Genomic DNA, 19,551 nt, shown 5'->3' on the forward strand with positions numbered 1-19,551 from the left:
AAAGAACTATAGATATTATTTGATACTAAATAAGTATTATTTAGATTTAGCATTAAATATATTTTCAAAACATACCTATTTAGAGTTGTATAAATGTTTATACTCTTTTTTTATAAAGTAAGTTAAACTTAAAAAGTTTTACTGTGGACAAAAGTAGAATTGCATTATGTACCCAATAAAAAAAAAGTAGAATTGCATTATTTTGTTATGAACGAATGAATTCTTTTGTTTCGGACGAATGAATTCTTTTGTTTTGGACGAATGAATACTCTACGCTATGGAAAGACTCGTGGTTATCCCGCTAGTTTTTTTTTTAGTTTCTGGTTCGCAGTATGGTTTTATTTCTACGATATCTTGGTTTAGACCTGGTTTAGTTACTCTTTCTAAAGTTTACTCCCTATTACATTGAATATTTAGATATATACATATAGTATTAAATATAGACTAAAAAATAACTAATTACATAGGTTGCGAATAAATTGCGAGACGATTTTTTTAAGCATAATTAGTCCATAATTTGATAGCATGGTGCTACGGTAAACATGTGCTAATGATAGATTAATTAGGCTTAATAAATTCGTCTCGTGGATTACTGAGGACTTCTGTAATTTATTTTATTATTACTATCCGAACATTCTCACGTGACATCCCGATGTGACATTCAATATGACATTTCTAAAGTTTACTTTCTGGATTTAAACACCACCTCAGTCATATATACAAGTTGCAGTTTGCATTTCTCAATGCCCTATCCACTCTGTCTGAGGGCATTTGTCCTCGCCAGAAGGCGAACAGGCGAGCAGCTCCATTGCCAAAGAGAACGGGAAGAAAATGACATGTTCTTTTTTCTTCTTCTTTTTAAGTTAAAAAAAGAGAACTTGAAGAAAAGCTGAGACGACACGATCGTGCCCACGAGAGGAGTTGCCGCGTGTTTAAGTCTAGAAGTTGGGACTTGTGTGAGGATGGAAAGCCGTCTTCAGGAACAGAATCAAGCAGAGAGAGAAGTACGGACGCTGGTGCTGCTCGTCGCCGGGCACAGAGAGAGACGGTGGAAGACAGAGAGGGGCTTGAGCGGTGAAGCTGCTCACTGCTGAGCAGAGCACCTAGGCGAGCGGCCGGTCGCTGGACCTGGGCGCTTGGGCGAGTGCCCACCTGGACCGAGCGCTGCTCTGGCGCTTGGGGCACACGACTCCTGTTGCTCAGCCTCCCACGACGAATAAGCAGAAAGAAACGAAGAACAACAGGTGCTACCTGCCTACTGCATGTGAGTGATCGGGGCTGCTAGCCAAGGACGAGCGGCGCATTGCGCTGGCCCTATTGTCCGACCTTGTTGAAAGGTCATAATGGCGTGAATAGCCTATTAAAAATTTCTACCAAAAACACTTAACAAACCGGTTAGACAATTATGAGGCGAAGCAAGTGTTGCGCTAGCCTACTAAAATAGCAAGCTACCTACCATAATTCTAGTTTATATAGTTTCTATCCACACAATAGCTATGACACTACACTAAGTTAGTGTGCTCTCAAAAGCTAACTAAAAAGCTACACTAACCAAACTAACAAGCTCTCACAATTAGCTACACTAAAGAGCTTGACAACTAGTTTGCGGTAATATAATAAGAGTAAGCAAGAAGGTTATACCGCCATGTCGAGGAAGGAGCCAATCAATCACAAGAATAAATAACAATGAAGACCAATCACATCGGAATCAAATGATGACACAATGATTTTTACCGAGGTTCACTTGCTTGCCGGTAAGCTAGTCCTCGTTGTGGTGATTCACTCACTTGGAGGTTCACGCATTAATTGGCATCACAGGCCAAACCCTCAATAGGGTGCCGCACAACCAACATAATATGAGGATCACATAAGCCACGAGCAATCCACTAGAGTATTTTTTGGCTCTCCGCCGGGGAAAAGGTTAAGAACCCCTCAAAATCACTACGATCGGAGCCGGAGACAATCACCAACCTCTGCTCGACGATCCTCACTGCTCCAAGCTATCTAGGTGGCTGCAACCACCAAGAGTAACAAGTGAATCCTGCAGCAAAACACGAACACCAAGTGCATCTAGATGCAAACACTCAAGCAATGCACTTGGATTCTCTCTCAATCTCACAAAGATGATGAATCAATGATAGAGATGAGTGGGAGGGCTTTGGCTAAGCTCACAAGGTTGCTATGTCAATATAAATGGTCAAGAGAGTGAACTTGAGCCAGCTAGGGGCTTAAATAGAATCCCCCACGAAATAGAGTCGTTATACCCCTTCACTAGGCACAACATGTCTGGTCGTGCGATGCACGCCACGTGTCCCCTCTCTTCAAATACTGAGAGATCGATTTCAACGGTCAAGTGTTGACTGGACGCAGCAGCTCAAAGTGACAGGACGCTGAACCCCAGCGTCCGGTCATTTTTAGTAAGCATCCAGAGATGATTTTTTTACGACTAGACGCGTCCGGTCATGCTCGACCGGACACACCAAGCGTCCGGTCACACGGCGACTCCCCTATGCGCTACCACGTCAACCAGATCGGACGTAGCCTATCAGCGTCCGGCCACTAAGTGACCCAGCGTCCGGTCAGAGACCGACGCTGTGCGCCCTCTGCTGCCACTGACCGGACGCACCGGTTCAACCGAGACCAGCATCCGGTCACTTACAGTGACCTTCGTCTTTTCTGTCTAGGACGCCAGTGAAGTTCATAATCCTTGCTTAAATGTGCCAACCACCAAATGTATCACCTTGTGCACATATGCTAGCATATTTTCACAAACATTTTCAAGGGTGTTAGCACTCCGCTAGATCCTAAATGCATATGCAATGAGTTAGAGCATCTAATGGCACTTTGATAACTGTATTTGGATATGAGTTTCACCCCTCTTAATAGTACGACTATCAATCATAAATGTGATCACACTCACTAAGTGTCTTGATCACTAAAACAAAATAGCTCATACCATTTATACCTTTGCCTTGAGCCTTTTGTTTTTCTCTTTCTTTTTTTCGTCCAAGCACTTGATCATCACCATGGCATCACCATCATCATGTCATGATCTTCATTTACTTCACAACTTAGAATGTGCTACCTATCTTATGATCACTTGATAAACTATGTTAGCACTTAGGGTTTCATTAATTCACCAAAATCAAACTAGAGCTTTAACCTGTGTGTAAGCAGAAAAACAGGAGACCGATGCCTTCAAGAACAGAAAAAGGGCGACAACAAAATCGACGAAATCCGACTCAAAACTCCATGATTCACTCCCAAATTTTGTGAGAAATTCAACTACCTACGAACTGACGGCCATAAAATCAACGAAAAACTAGACCAAATCAAAATAAATCGCGACCAAACTTTTCACAGGCCATCACAAGGGAGTTGGTGAGCATACTCTAAGAGATCATCGTCCAATTTCAACCCAAACTCTGAGAAAATTAGATCACGGCCAAGAACACGAAAAACTCCCCAAAAACGAAATTCGTTCAATTTCTTCGTGTTCGACTCGATTCAATCAAATTCACTTAAGGGGTAGCATCAACTCATGTCATAGCACGAATCTGAGCAAAAAAGAACGAAATCGGTCTAAAAATGAAGAATCGAAGCAAGAACGGGGGAGGAAAAAACTAAGAAAAAAGCTGCAAAAATAAAATCACAGACACAATCCCTAGAACACGAATTGGTAGTGTCATTGCCAACTGGTGCCGTCCTTTCACAGATAAACACAGAGAAGATGAACGGTATGTTCGCTGGTTGGTTTCTGGGCTGACTGGTGCTGGTTTATTGTGAGAGGAAAACACTGTTGGCTGGCTGGTTTGAGCTGGCTGAAACCAACAAGCGAACAGGCTGAAACATTGAAACAGCAGGCATTCTAGGCCAAACCCTAGAACACAAATCGAAGTCATCGAAGGGACGAATCAGAGAGGCAAAAGCAAAATCCCAAAATACAAAAGGAAACGGGAGCACCTAAGACTGCTCTGTGCCAACCGTGGCACCACCGAGACCCACTGGCATCGGGCACGAGCACCATAAACGGCCACAGCAGGAGAGAGGGAGAGGGAGAAAGATGAGACTGAGGGAGAGGAAGAGGGGAGGGGGACCGCTCGCGCTGCGCCACCTCGGGAGAGAGAGGGAGAGGGAGAGAGGAAGGGGAGGCGACGGGAACAAGAGGGGGAGAGATGAGAGGGGCAGAGGTCAATGAGCTCAGGAGTAAAATGATCAGTTCAGGCTAAAATTTTAGATGAAAATATTAAAAATAGATTTAAATCTTAAAATAGCATTATAACGTGTTGGACTTGTTTCGTGAGGTATTTCAGCGGCAAGCCCACTTAGGGCAAATTTCCAATTTTCTCCCCCGCTGGCGATTTGCAACAGACAAGCTCCACTCGAGCTCGGCCCGCATCCATGGCGATGCGGCTCCTGTCCCCCTCCACGCCGCCCCCACTCTTCCCGAGCCCCGGCCCGAAGGCACCCGCCTCCGTCTCCGCATCATCTTCCTCCAACTCCTCCGTCCGCTTGCGCCGCGCGCGGCGGCTGCAGCGGCTGGCGCGGCCGCGGCGGGCGGGTCCGACCGGGACGGCGGCCGCTTCGAGGGGGAGGCGATGAGCGGGGCAGTCGACAGGGGCCTCGCGGAGATCGCGAGGAAGGTACCGCCCTTCGAGCCCGCAGCGGACGGGGAGCTCGCCGCCGCGGCCGGCGAGCGGCCGCTGCCTATCAATCTCGAGCTCTGGCTCTACCGCGTCAAAGTGCACACCAGGAAGTTCGAGTTCCCTGAAGCAGAGAAGCTTCTCGACAAGGTGAGCACGTAGAGAATTATAGCATAGCATTACGCGTTAGGAGTTCATACACGAGCAGAAGGTTTCTCTACCTAGCGCATCAAGGCAGCATGAAACTATTAAACGCGTGTTGTGTGCTCGTACTGAGTACTTTTGGGCAAGTTGTTGGGTTGCGAGCTGATGGATTTGATGCTCTGTTTCTGAAATATGAACAATGTATCTCATTCTGGCCGGAAGACGGACGTCCGTATGTGGCATTGGGGAAGCTGTACAGCAAGCAGTCAAGGTATGACAAAGCTAGAGCGGTGTACGAAAGGGGATGCCAAGCAACGCAAGGCGAAAACCCATACATTTGGCAGGTTTGCACATGATCAGTTCATATGCTCCATTTTATAAAGTTCCTATATGCAAGATGTTTTTTTTTCCTCAAACAAGTAGGAGAGGGAAAAGTCTATTGATGTTAGTCTACTTTACCTCCATTGTCCGGATTCGTGGATCTGCATCAAGAGCATGCGTACGAGTAGTCGTTGGAACTCTGCCAGCCGGCCGAATAAAAATGATTAATCCAATTGAGCTGTGAAATCATCGAAGCATCAACTGCAAGTTCATGGATGTGCAGTAGGAGAGCTCTGGATCTATGGCTGTCAATCAGAGTTGGGGCACTCAGAAGAAGATGGGATGGAGAAAACCCACAGTGTGCCAAACGGTAGACTTTTCACAGCTTCTCATTTGACAAAAGCTAGCTTATCATAAAAGCTTCCTTATCAAATAAGCCCATCAAAGATAAGTAGCTTCAAACAGGGCCTATATAAACCCAAAACTATTGATGTTAGTCTATTTTACCCCTAACCTACAAAACCAGGTATTCTACCTCTTTTACCTATCCAAAATCATTTAATCTAAGCCATAGGTGGTTTCAAGTGCTCATTTTGCCTCGCTGGCACGACTCGAGCCCACGGTCATGTTTCGAGTGGTCGTTTTGCCTCGCTGGCACGACTAGAGCCCACATGACAGCGACCATTGTTGCATGGGCCCACTTGTCAGCGTCTCCTTCAACCTTCGGTCTTTGTGCGCCTTGAGGTTATCCAAGGGCGCGTTGTCGCTGCCGTTGCCTAGGGCTAATCACGACGTGCTTTACCATCGTCACCTACTGCCTTCAAGCCGAGTCGTGCCATGTCACTGCATCCACACATGACCGTTGCCACACAACGAGTACTTATGAGTCCACGAAGGACCAAGTGCCTCTGACCATTAGCAAGCGTCGGCCATGCCTTGTTTGTTTCGCTGAAATTTGGCTTATGCTGATGCTTATGCTGAAATATTGTGAGAGGAAAACACTGTTCGTTCGCTGAAAAGTACTGCTGAAGTAGTGCTGCAGAACAGGGTGATTACTGTCTTGGTCGTTTTACATGTATACCCTCGTGGAATAGTGTAATAATTAGGGGTTTCATGTCTCTTGGTGTTTTTATGAATAACCTCCTAAAACCGACTTTTTCCTACAGGAGCATGGCATATCATTATATTAAGAAGAAGAAAAGGAGTCTAGCACCCCCACACAAAACACACACCCAAAAACAAGAAACAAGAAGGATAAACACATGCATCTGGTATTACAAAAGAAACAAGATCCAAACAACTAACTAAACTTCTTGGGGCGGAAGGGAGAGGTGATAAGAAACACCTTGCACCCTAGCTTGGCTCCAAAGCCTCATCTCCTCCATAGGAAGCTATACAACACCATCTAGGTAGGGAGAAGCACCATCGAAGACACAATGGTTGCAATGAGTCCCCCACACCCCCAAAATGATGAGTGAATTTAAACCTTCACAAACCTGGCCATCGACCCTGTCATCGATTTTGAGTCCACATTCCTCAAAGGATGTAGAACATGGGGATGTTAACACCTTATGTCCGGTTTGGGAAACTCTGCAACTATAATTTTGTTAAATTTGAAGGCACGTGAGTTAGCATTATCCTAATTGTATGATTATGTTGTTTTGCATTTGATTCAACAACTGGCAGTTTGGGCATTTGGGCTTCAGTTCAGTAATTGTATTCCTTGCATGCCAGTTGCTTGTCTGCTTTTCTTGCAAATAGATGGAGAGCATAGCCTGTTACATGATACATCACACACTATTTTGTTTGTAGAAACAATGGTGGGTCTCCCAGTTGTAGCTATCCTGTAAAGTTTTCAAGATTAGAAGGGACTGAAACCTCATATCAGGATCATTTTGTTAACTTTTACTGACACATCCGAAAACTAATCACTTGGACCATCTAAAGAAATCATTTGATCCTTATGACTGAATTATATACAAGATGCTGAAATCACTATCCAGACTGGTGAGGTCAGGGCAATTTGTGCCTTTACAACCGTAACTATTTCTGTTCCATGCATGATGCATCTATAATTCACTCTTTTAAGGACAAATCCAACAAAGCATGTGACCGTATATGAATTTGTTGTTTTCTTTTCTAAGCAGTGCTGGGCAGTCCTAGAAAGCAAGAGTGGAAATATTCGAAGGGCACGCGAGCTATTTGATGCTTCTACTGTGGCTGATGCAAAGCACATTGCTGCTTGGCACGGGTGGGCAATTTTAGAAATAAAACAAGGAAATATAAAAAAGGCGCGGAACCTACTTGGGAAAGCCCTGAAATATTGTGGAGGAAATGAGTATATTTACCAAACTCTTGCTTTGCTTGAAGCTAAAGCAGAGCGCATTGAACAAGCACGGACTTTGTTCGAGCAAGCCACTCAATCCAATCCGAAAAGTTGTGCAAGCTTGCTAGTAAGTATTTGCTTCATAATTATTCATTTTCTCTGCACGAAAGGAAACTGCATAGTTGCCTTTTCTATTAAACTGTGCATTTATGTATGACAACTTTCTAGTAGGCTTGGGCTCAGGTAGAAATGCATGCAGGAAACAAAGCCATGGCCAGAAAGCTCTTTGAGATAATAAATCGTATTCCCTTTCTAGGTTAACTATTGCTGTCATTAATGATTTTGTAAATTCCAAAATATATCTGAGCGTCTCCTCATGTTCATGAGTCAGTTGAAGTGTAGAAATGGCATTACTATGGGCTCAGTCTTCCTTTGTCTAAATTTTTCATAGAAGATCTGTCTTCGTTTGTTCAAGTTATATTGCACTGTTGTTTTGACATTCTATATTAACATGTGAATGTGATGGTTTGTCACATATATGACATCCCTCTAAAATTTTCCAATGTGTGGTGTATAACTTCAAATTTTCTAATGCAGAAGGCTGTCCAGGCTAGTCCTAAAAACCGTTTCTCATGGCATGTTTGGGCACTATTTGAGGCAAATGAAAGTAGTATTGACAGGGCAAGGAAGTTGCTTAAGATTGGACATGCTGTAAATCCTAGGGACCCTGTAATTCTCCAGTCACTTGCACTGCTGGAATACAACTTTTCATCTGCGAATGTTGCTCGTGTGTTATTCAGAAAAGCATCTCAGATTGATCCAAGGCATCAGCCAGTTTGGATAGTAAGAACTTTCTGCACTTGCCTCCCTTATCTGACTACAAAGTCCATGTAGTTTCCTTTACAAAAAACTGTTTGAGATTCTTTTTTCTTTATTCCCTACAGGATGTTCTGCATGGATATACAGTTACTTTCAGTATGATGTTGTTTCTTGCACTTCTTACCACTAGAGGATAGAGGTTTCTTTTTGGGAGAAACTTCTTAGCATTAGAACTTATAAGTGTTGTGGTTGTTTACCTTCCCAGTGCAAATGACTGCATATATACAATCCAATGATTCGGGGAGTGATTAGGTCCAGTGAATGGTGAATTCACAATATTTTTTTTTGTTGCTGAAACTTTGGATTTATATTCACGTAAGATCCCCAGCAATAAACTAAAGGTCAAACCCAGTGCCGGAGGCTCCTACATGAGTGGGGTCTGGGGAAGGGATAAACCGAGACAAGCCTTTCCTCCGCAAAATCTACGGAGAGGCTGCTTCGAACCCACGACCTGGTGACTCAGTGAGACAGCTCTCACCACTGCACCAGGCCTGCCCTTCATCCCCAGCAATAAACTGTGAGAGTAAATTTCTTTCAGTAGAAAGCCTTAGATCGTCAGCTAACTGCACCTGATATACACAAGTAAAAGCTTTGTGTTTTCTAAAACTGTTAGAAACAGTTTTCTATTGTTTCAAGTACATATGCATTGTCATACTTGTGTCTAATTGTATATGCACTACTGCTGATTTATGTCTCTCTGAAACTCAGCAATGACCCATAGATTATATTGTAGGCTTGGGGGTGGATGGAATGGAAAGAAGGAAATGCAAGAACAGCAAGGGCCCTCTATCAAAGAGCTTTGTCAGTTAATTCAACAAATGGATGTGCTGCTCGTTGTCTTCAGGTAAAGCATATCATTCAGTTAGCCTGGTAGTTGTCAAACTGTCAGAAACAACTTATCTTTAATGTCATTGTATGTTCAAAAGACCATTTGAGTGCTTGATGAATTAGTGTATCATGGTTTTCAAATATGAATGCTTGCATTACTGAAGAATCTAGTTTGCCAGAAATGTATACAAGTAACCGGAATTAAATTTATTTTACTGTGATCTAGTGTATGGGTCTAAAATTACCAGACTGAAGCTTCGGTGCTGATTTCGGTACTGTATATAGGCTAGTGTTCCATTTTCTGTTCCATAAATAGTTGTCGGGCTGCCATGCTTTTGTAGGCTTGGGGAGTCCTAGAACAGCATGCTGGTAACTACACGGCTGCCAGAAGATTGTTGAGGTCTTCGCTGAGTATAAACTCTCAAAGTGAGGTGACATTGATGACATGGGCAACACTTGAGGAGGAACAGGGGGATCCAGTTCGAGCTGAAGAAATTCGGAACCTTTACTTTCAGCAGGTTAGTTGAGGTTGCCTGCAGAGCTACATCTTTATCTGTTCATGCGGTGTGTGTCTGTAGTTCGGACCATGAACTATAATTGTTAGTGTCCAGCTTATCTTTGTACGATATCCTTGACAATGCCACTGACTGTTTTCCATGCTGGCAGCGAACTGAAGTTGTGGATGATGCCTCATGGGTTATGGGCTTCCTCGACATCATCGACTCTGCCCTAGACAGCGTGAAGAAGCTGCTAAACCTAGATCAGCCTTCTAGGCCGACGAGGCAAGATGATGTTAAAAGCACTGCCAGGAGTTCTGCAGCTGGGGAGTCTTCAGAAACTTCTGCGGCTGTAGGTTTAGATTCCTCTGGCCTTACGAGCAATGATGCTGGTAACAACGGGAGCGAAGCAACGGGGACTCCAACAAGTGATTTCGATTTGGATGGTTTCATCAAAAAGAGGTTGGCCCTCAACCCGGCGGAGCTGGATGCCGTGCTCGAGGGCTCTGACCCGAGGGGTGTTGTTTCTCAGAGGAGGAAACAGGGGCTGCCCAGGAAGCCACTCCCTCTTCTCCCTGTCCCGTAAACTTTCCAGATCGGTCTGTCTCATTTCCACCGGTAAAATCCACTGACAGTAGCAGGTATCGTGAATTGCAATACGTGGATATCTGTGAGGAGAGGACGACCCCTGCCGCTGCCGTAGCAATCACCTGTTAATTGTCATTCCAGCCACTTGTATGTAATTCTGCCACCATTTGTAGTATGTCTAGCTCTGTACATAAATTAGACTCTTTATCTACATAATTTCCCCGACTAAGTTATCGAGAAATATTCTGACAAATGCCAATGTCAACTTCAACACCTTATACTAATGCTAGAAATGCCAGCATAGCACAAGCTAAGAAATCTCAAGAGGGAAAAGAGAGATAAATAACCCTTTTTATTTGGATATCTATTTCTGTTTATGGTAGTCCTTAAGAGGAAGGCAAGCAAGAGTCCTTTGAGCTCCACTATTTTACAATCTTGGTCTGGACTCATCTTAGTTGGAGGAGACATAAACTTAGTAAAGTACCACAAGGACGAGGAAAATGGAGCCATTAATTTACACTGGATTGCTGCTTGACTGCTTTTAATGATCGGATTGATAGTTGGGGCTAAGTACTCTCAACCCTGAAACTAGAATGTTTTCTATGTTCATTAATTAAGGTGCCACTAACCAAAATGGTGATGTGGCATTAGAATTAAAGGAGAGGAAATTGTTTCTTAGATAAGAAACTATGTCTACACGAAGAGATGTGATAAGTAGATAATGGAGAGAAAAGATATGTGATTGGACAAAAATGTATTTTGAAAAAACTATCTATTGAAAATATGGTTTATATGTGGTGTCTATATGATTTGGCAAGCATAGAAACTACTATGGTTTCTAGCATTAGGACGACCATTATGAAAATAAACAATCCCACTAGGGATTATACCTGGTTTAACGATTAAGAGTAACCAATTATGGCTTTCATAGAGAGAGTCTTCATATCTACTCATATGTAGCAGAAATACCCTTTGATTAATGTCAAAGCTGCCCTCAGAGTTGTATTCCATTTGGTAGCGCTCCTTGGAGCAGGTTCTCCATGAGAATAACTCATGCTCAGTTAAATAGTAAAAGATCGCATAAATTCTAGCGAGAAGCAGACGAGAATCGCTTCTCTATTTACACTAGGAATCTTGAGCTAAATAACCCGCTCTTTGTTGCACCCTATTCAAATCCCTACTAGAATAATTTCTTTGGGCAGTTTGGCTGTGCTCCTTGAGCACCGAGAATCACTCTTGCTTAACCAAACAACAACAAAAAATCACATTCTAGTGGCGATTAGACAAGAATCATTTCTACATTTACACTAGGAGCTACAAAAACCGGCTTCTCACCGTTTCCTACTCATTCTACTTCCCCACAAGACCACTCCATCACAGAATCAAGGAGATGGAGCTAAAAATCAAGAATTGGAGCTCTGCCAAATAGACCCTCAACTCCTCTCCACCCTACTCCACTAGAATCACTTCATCAGAGAATAAGGGAGTGGATCTCTACCGTACATGTCCTAAGTCATCCCATCTATCTAGCAAATGGATTTTTGCTTAAACTCCTCAAGAAAACAAAACCTTTTTAGATTTAGAAAGTGGTGCTTAGAAAGGGAGGATTACCATGACCTTGTTAAGAAGGTTTGGAGTACCTCTTGTAGCTTTACAAATGAAAATGCATCAAGGCCTCCTAGTAGCTTTACAAATGAAAGTGCATCAAGGTCTTCTCGTGGGTTTTGATGGTTGAATGACAAAATAATTAAATGATTAATGAGTTTGATGATTTTATTACAAATGATGATGCTAAACTCATGTCAAATCTCAAATGAAGAAAAGGCAAACAAATCAATAAAGCAAAACAGAGATAAAGAGAAATGAATATGATTTGTTCCTTGGTCTCAAAACTTAAAACTGTGACATTGGGTCAAGCTTCAAGTCAGTACCAAAGTGGTGGATTGGTGGCAAGAAATAAAGGGCGTACCCAGTGCAGAGAGCTCCCGCTCTGTGTGGGGTCTGGAGAAGGGTGTTAGTGGCAAGCCTTACCCTCGCCTGTGCAATACGAGGAGACCGTGACTCGAACCCGGGATTGGTGGCAAGAAATATTTGCTTAAAAATGTTTGTTGCTCGGCTGTTCTTTGGAGTTCATGGAAATATAGTAACGTTGGTGTTTTTAGGGAAAAAGCTGGAGTGACATTTCGGTGGTGTTAACAACGACAACAAAGATGTCACCAAAGAGGGTGATCATGGTACAAGCAACAAGACTGAGAAGGGCTGGAGTCATGACTTGGGTAGCAAACTCTGTTTGAGCCGAAAGTGATGCTTCTGGCTTTTCAAGTGATGCGCATTTGGGGATGGTGTGAACTTAAACTGAATGTTGGTTTTTCGTCTAGGAATAAAACTGGGGAAACCATTATCTAAAAAAAGATACAACTCTTTTCTTAGATGTGGGAATGCTACCTTCTGAATCCAATTTGAGACTATGTCCAAACTTCTTCTTTTTTTAAACAGACACCAGTGGTAAAAGTAAAACTAGGACAGTTCAAAAAAAATTGAAACTATGAGCAGAAAACAGAGGCCATAAAACATGGGATATTTAACTTTTTACTATTATTACGAATGGCGACTCCTGAGATAGCAGTTTTATGTTTGGCGCTACGTTTTTAGCATCGGAGAGAGAAAAACGATACACATTTGCCACTTTTGCTCGCGTGGTACGCTAGTTCCGCTGTCCAGCTCGGATCCCAGTCAACAGGTCGATGTAAAATGACCGCCCTGCCCCTAGCATCTGTATTACCCCGCGGCCCACTCCACTCTCTCCCATCCGCTCCTCTTTCTCCTTTCTCTGGTCCGCGCACAACGCCCGCCAGCCACCACCGCTGCTGCGCACAACGCTGCTCCCCACCGCGAGCCATGTCCTCCTCGAGCACTTTGGTGATGGTGTAAAGGTATGTTCCTGCTTGGAACCCTGTCCACGGTCTGCATTGTTGCGTTGATTTAAGGATTAGGGTTAGGGTTCGTCGATTTGATTTGGTTTTTGTCCATCTTTGCTTAGGCCGCTGATCTATTACCCAGTTCCTCAAACAATGGATTGGACCGGCTGTCCCGTTTGGTAAGATCAATCACTCCATCTCATTGCATTCATGGTAGATCTTGTGTACGAACCATGTCGTGTAGGATGTTGTCTAACTCGTTGATTTATTTTTCGTGGCTACATTCTGTCAGGATTGATCTTGGCAACGCGTTTAGATTAGTTGTTAAGGTTCCTAAGTTTGTCGCGGATGGGGAGTATGGGCTAGTAGAAATGGCCGATCAAGAGCATGAACTGTGGTTGGATAGAAACTTGCAGTATAGCCTAGAGAAATTTCATGAGGAGATGGCCACAAAGATCATTTGGGATCCATCACAAACTCTAGCAGTCTGGATTCTTGACACTAACAGTGGTTCTGAATAGAAAGTCAGAAGGGATGAGCATTTTTGGCAGCTGATAAAGGACATATGGCTGAGAGGGTTGCTTTTCTTGTAGTTGATGTGGTCAACAAACATGGAGAGTCTGTTAATGCTAGTTTTGGTAGAAGGTGTGTTTCTAGTGTGACAACCGGTGAAGGCAGTGGAATTCATGGTAATGGTGGTGGCAGAGCTTCTAATACTGCCCTTGAGAATGTAGGGGCACTGGTGATACCTACAGTACTCCCCCTCCTCCCTCTGTGCCTGCTGATGTAGCTGAGCCAATTGATTGGGCAAATCTAACCATACTACCATATGACAATGATGATAGTTGTGCTAATGCAACTGCTGATGAGGACAAAGTCTATGAGGCAATGGGATTTAAAGCTGTAGATGAGAGGGTAGAGGAAGCAACTAGGGAAGTAGTGCCTATCCCTACCATGACAGCTAAGATGCAAAAGGATATGGGTGAAGCTGCTATTCTAGTTGATGATGAAAGTATCTAGGCCCCTAATTGGGTTTTAGTGATTAATGACAATACGTGATTATTGTGACTAACGTGTGTTTTGCAGAGGCAATTAAGTTTGGTCACAATAGTGGAGATCGATTGGGCTATCATGGTGGTCATGCCCCTACGATGGAAATTGTTTTGGTTTTCAAAGGATGGACGACAAGGTTAAGGATGGACTAGTTATAAGTGCCGTTTGGTGTTGAGGAGACACTTAGAGTAGTTTAGGACTTTGGTTTTCCTTTGGCCGTACTATTAAGGGGGTATTGACGGGTAGCTTGACCTAGGTGAGTCTAGTGGGTTAGGTGTGGTGCACACTTGCTAAATCTAGCACTAGGTAGCTCCTAAAAAGCCCTTAGATCCATTGGAGCAAACTTCATTCACATATAATCGAGAGTTGAAAGTGAATGGAGGGTCAAATGCTGACCGAACGCTGGTTCCGGAGTGACCAAACGCTGGCGCAGAGTCCAGTCAGTTCATTTGATCAAGGTGAAATCGTCTGGACGCGACTGGACGACGCTGAGAGGTGAGTGACCGGACGCTGGGTGCCAGCGTCCGGTCGACTCCACTAAGGTTCCAGAGAGGGAAAATCGTGGCCAGACGCGTCCGGTCACATCTTAAACACTGGAGTTTGGGGAGAACTGACCGGAGCATCTGGTCACCCCGTAGAGGCACATAACGGTTCGTCTTTCAACCAAGGTTATAAATACTTCCTCCATTCGTGTGAGGGGGTACTTTTGCTCATTCCAACAGCTGAGAAACACCTTTAAGAGTGCCAAGAAGAGCAAGGTCCTAGTGAGGTGATTGAGATTTGAGAATCCCAAAGAGCCCTCATTAGTGAAAGCAAGAGTAGCAAAGTGTGCATCCACCCTTCTCATTAGGCTTGTCGTGGTCAAGTGAGAGTTCGTGCTTGTTACTCTTGATGATCGCCATCACCTAGACGGCTTGGTGGTGATTGGGAGCTTGGTGATCATCCGGCGGAGCTTGTGGATGACCCAACTCAAGTTGTAAGCGGTTGTGGGCGATTCACTGTGACGGAGTGTCAAAGAATCAACCCATAGAGAGCACTTGATCCTTGCACGGATCAAGGGGGAGCTACACCCTTGCGCGGGTGCTCCAACGAGGACTAGTGGGGAGTGGCGACTCACTGATACCTTGGCAAAACATCGCCGCGTTCCTTCTTCTCTCTTTACTTTGAGCAATTCAATTCTTATCATTTACATTCATGGAATTATCATGCTAGAGTAGGATTGGAACATAGGTTGCTAAACTTTTATGCAGTAGATCAATAGAAACACTTTCTAGGCACAAGGGGTTAATTGGGCTAACCATAGGACTTAATTATTGTAAATAAATTTAGAATTATCCCAATTCACTCCCCTCTTGGGCATCTTGATCCTTTCAATTGGTATCAGAGCCTCGTGCTCACGTATTTAGGCTTAACCGCCTAGAGAAAGATGTCTCACAGGAATAGACCTCCTCCTATCTTTGAGGAGGATGATTTTCCTTATTAGAAAATCCACATGGAGACTTATCTAGAAGCTCTAGATGTTGGAATACTTAGAGCCACCTCACAAGGTTTCCCAAAACCTTAGGATGCCACACACCTACAAGGCGATGAGGTGAATTATGAGAAATGGAATGCAAAGGCTTGAAACACCATATTTAGAGGCCTTTTCAAAGATATGTTTAACCGAGTGAGGAACCACAAGGATGCCCATGCACTATGATCAGATGTTTGTGCGCTCCATGAGGGAACAAAGAGTGAGCATGAGGAACGCTATCATCTTATCATGAAAAAGCTTAACTCTTTTGAGATGCTTCCTAAAGAATGTGCTAATGAGATATACTCATATTTGAATGTTCTTGTAGAGGAAGTCAATGGGCTTGGACTCACTCAAATGCAACCATCCGATGTTGTAAGAAAAATCTTGAGTGTCCTCCCCATTGATAAATATGGACATATTGTGACCATGCTTCATCAAGGTGATCTTTCCATCGCTACACCAACACAAATCTTGGGAAAGATCAATGCTTATGAGATGTACATGCACATCACACCATGAGATGGCTCATCCTCTACTAATAAGAAAGAAAAAGACTTAGCATTCAAAGCTAGCCAAGAGAAGGGCAAAGTAAGGCTTGAGTATGAGAGCTCAAGTGATGATGAAATTGATGATGCAAGTCTTGCTCTCATGGTGAGAAGAACCGCCAAGATGCTAAAGAAGCTCAACAAGAGTGGCATCAAGTTTGATGGCAAGAAGAAGTTCTTCCCTAGCTCTAGAAGGAAGCCAATCTCCAAGATGGATTGCTACAATTGTGGAGAACTTGGTCATCTAGCACACCAATGACCAAGCCCAAGAAAGACAAGTTCAAGAACAAGTACAAGGGCAAGAAAGATGACTCAAGCAATGAAGAAGAAGATGAGAAGAAGAAAAACAAGCCATACAAGAAGAAAGATGGCAAGAAGAAGGACTTCCACAAGAAGAAGAAAAGTGGAAAGGCATATATCGTCGGTGATTGACTCACGGATATTGATTCATCTAGTGGCTCATTCGATGATGATAGTGACAACAAGAAGGTGGCCGCCATTGTTATTGACTCTTCATCATCTTCACCACCACCATTGCCATCATCCTCTACACACCTATGCCTTATGGCCAAGGGTGATCGTAAGGTATCAAATGATGATAGTAGTGGTGATGAACATACAAGCAATGATGATAGCGATAGTGATGATGATGAATATGAATCCCCTTCTTATGATGATCTTGTTAAATTGCTAAATCAATACACTAAGATCATTAGAAAGAGTAGAGCTAAGAATGAAAAAATAGAAGCTAAGAATGATTCTCTTTTAGCTAAATGTGATATAGCCGAAAAGGCTAGTGTTGAGCTTAGAGAGGCAAATGATGCTATATCATCCAAACTCAAGGAGCTCAAATCTTCAAAGAAAGAGCTTAAAGAAAAACATGATAAACTTGAGAGGATACACAATGAGCTCATCACTAGCCACAACATGCTAAAAGAAGAATATACTACTCTTAAGATTAATCATGATAATCTTGTCATTGCTCAAGAATATTTATCTAATGAGCCACATGATGCTACTAATAATATTGTTAAGATTGATATAGCCACATCATGTGATGATTTGATCATTGAGAGCATTGAGCAAAGTTCTAGTAGCAAGGGCAAGCAAGTGGTTGAGACCGAAGATTATGATGAGTTTGTGATAGTGATTTGATTCTTGAGAATGAGAAGCTCAAAGAAGAGAACAAGAAGCTCAAGGAAGAGAAAAATAATGATGCTCTCAAGGAAGAGAACAAGAAGCTCAAGTTAGAGAAAAATCATCTTAAGATTGGATTGAGCAAGTTCACAAGAGGCAAGCATCTTCAAAGTGAGCTACTAATGAACACCGTTATGAAAATGGATAGAAGTGGCATTGGGTACTTGGCAAACCAAGAGAAGAAGGCTCAAGCTCAACAACAACACAAGTCAAAGCCAAAGCCAAATAGATGTTTTAAGTGTGGATAAGAAGGCCACTTTGCCCATGAGTGCTAAACTCCACCACCACAACCCTTGCACAAGCATGCTAGACCTTTTGCCTTCAATGCTCATTACATGCTTAGAAAAGATTCTAGTGGGAAGATGAAAGTCATGTTCTTAGGACCTCCCAACAAGAATAGGCCTAAAAAAATTTGGGTTGCAAAGTCACTTGTTGAGAAGGTGAAGGGCCCTCAACAAGTTTGGGTTCCTAAAGCTTGATCTCTTATGTGTAGGTGAACTACAAGACCGGTGGAAGTCATTGGGTTATTGATACTGGTTGCACACAACATATGACCGGTGATCTTCATATGTTCACCTCACTAGATGAAGAAGTAGATGGACAGGAAAGAATCACATTTGGAGATAATTCAAAGGGCAAGGTTAAAGGATTGGGCAAAGTGGTAATATCAAATGATCATTCTATCTCAAATGTGTTATATGTTGCTTTATTGAGCTTTAATTTGCTATCCGTTGGACAATTGTGTGATCTTGGCTTCCAATGCTTGTTCACCGAGAAGGAAGTTGTTGTATCTAAGAAGGATAATGATCAAGTGATATTCAAAGGATTTAGATACAACAACCTATGTCTAATGGACTTCACCTCCGAAGATGCTAATTTGAAGACTTGCCTATTCACCAAAACAACAATTGGGTGGCTATGGCATAGAAGACTTGCTCATGTTGGGATGAGCTCACTCAAGAAGCTAATGAAGAATGATTTGGTGAGAGGGTTGAAGGATGTGAAGTTTGAGAAGGACAAGCTTTGTAGTGCATGTCAAGTCAGCAAGCAAGTTGCAAATACTCATCCAACAAAAGTTTTCATGTCAACCACAAGAGTGCTAGAACTCATTCATATGGACTTATTTAGACCAACAACATATAAAAGTTTGGGAGGAAATCTTTATTGTCTTGTGATTGTTGATGACTATTCAAGATACACATGGGTATTCTTCCTTCATGACAAATCCGAAGTTACATCATGCTTCAAGAAGTTTGTCAAGAGAGCACAAAATAAATTTGAAGTGAAGCTCAAGAAGATTAGATGTGACAACAGCAAAGAATTTGACAACATAAATATAGAAGCCTATTGTGATGAAGTTGGGATCAAGCATGAGGTCTCCACAACATATACTCCTCAACAAAATGGTGTAGTTGAGAGAATGAACCGGACATTGATCACTCTTGCAAGAATAATGCTTGATGAGTACAACACTCCCGAAGCTCTATGGGGGGAAGCTATCAACACCGCTTGCTATGCATCCAACCGCCTATTCCTTCAAAAGTTTCTTGGCAAGACACCTTATGAGTTGCTCAATGGGAAGAAGCTGGACGTCTCCTTCTTTATGGTGTTTGGTTGCAAATGCTACATCTACAAGAAGCGGCAACACCTAGGGAAGTTTCAAAGACATTGTGATATTGATTTTCTTGTTGGTTACTCATCAAAGTCCAAAGCATATAGAGTATTTAATCATGTCACCAGCTTAGTTGAAAAAACATATGATGTGAAATTTGATGAATCTAACGGCTCCCAAGGAGCACATGAGAATCTTGATGATGTAGGTGATGAACCATTGAGGGAGGCCATAAAGAATATTCCGGTTGGAGACATCAAGCCTAATGGTGATGAAGATGATGTATAAGTGATCAATCCACCTTCTTCATCAAGTGTGCCACAAGATGGTGAAAAAGATGGAAGAGTAGAAAATGAGGACACTCATGTCTCCCATGAGCAAATGGTGGTACAAGCACAAGATGTTGATGCTCCACAACCTCCCTCTCAAGTGGTTGATAGAAGAAATTCACCTCTACTTTAAGCTCATCCACAAGATCTCATCA

The 19,551-nt window shown here is 42.9% G+C and overlaps 1 pseudogene; it reads left to right on the forward strand.

The window, feature by feature from the left end:
* Positions 1–4,354: 4,354 nt before the first annotated feature.
* Positions 4,355–10,553, forward strand: LOC136540066 (protein high chlorophyll fluorescent 107-like; annotated as a pseudogene).
* The last annotated feature ends 8,998 nt before the right edge of the window (positions 10,554–19,551 follow it).

Source organism: Miscanthus floridulus, chromosome 2, assembly GCF_019320115.1.
Source record: "Miscanthus floridulus cultivar M001 chromosome 2, ASM1932011v1, whole genome shotgun sequence".
NCBI lineage: Eukaryota > Viridiplantae > Streptophyta > Magnoliopsida > Poales > Poaceae > Miscanthus > Miscanthus floridulus.